The following is a 582-nucleotide window of genomic DNA, read 5'->3' as shown; positions in this document are numbered from 1 at the left end:
TTGCTGGTTTTAAGCAAAAACCAAGCAAAGCCGAGAAAAAAAAAACAGTCAAACAAAAAAGAGAGACCTTTGTCTGCTCTTCAATTATATGTTCTTAGTACCTCACAGGTCTTGGTTAGGCATTGACACTTTGAACCCAGATTTTGTTTGGCCAGAGTGATGGTGTCTTAGTATTGTTGAGAGTATTTTTAATTTAGCTGCTAACTTTCAGTTTATTTTCTTCAACTAGATCACAATGTCCAGCAACCAAAGTGCTCATACTTTCCTTTACTGTTGCGTTTATGTGAAAATGAAAAGAAATTAATTGTAAGTGTAGGAAAAATAATTTCTACTAATAAGTATTATAGCTTATAAGTAAGTCCCCTCATTCGGACGTCCATTTTTCTTTGGCAATAAGTATACGAACCTTGTTCATCTGTTAAGAATGTTCTCCAGAATCTACCGTTATATACTTACATGATGATTGGCAAACTTTTGAATATTGTTCTCATATGTATATTTGGAACCCCTGCTGTGCAGTTTCTGGAAAAAAACCAGAAACTGTTTCTGGTTTTTTCAGTTTCTAGATTGCATTTTACCGTG

The sequence above is a fragment of the Morus notabilis genome, unplaced genomic scaffold (assembly GCF_000414095.1).
Source record: "Morus notabilis unplaced genomic scaffold, ASM41409v2 Scaffold238, whole genome shotgun sequence".
Taxonomy (NCBI): domain Eukaryota; kingdom Viridiplantae; phylum Streptophyta; class Magnoliopsida; order Rosales; family Moraceae; genus Morus; species Morus notabilis.
Note: the sequence above shows the minus strand (reverse complement) of the source record.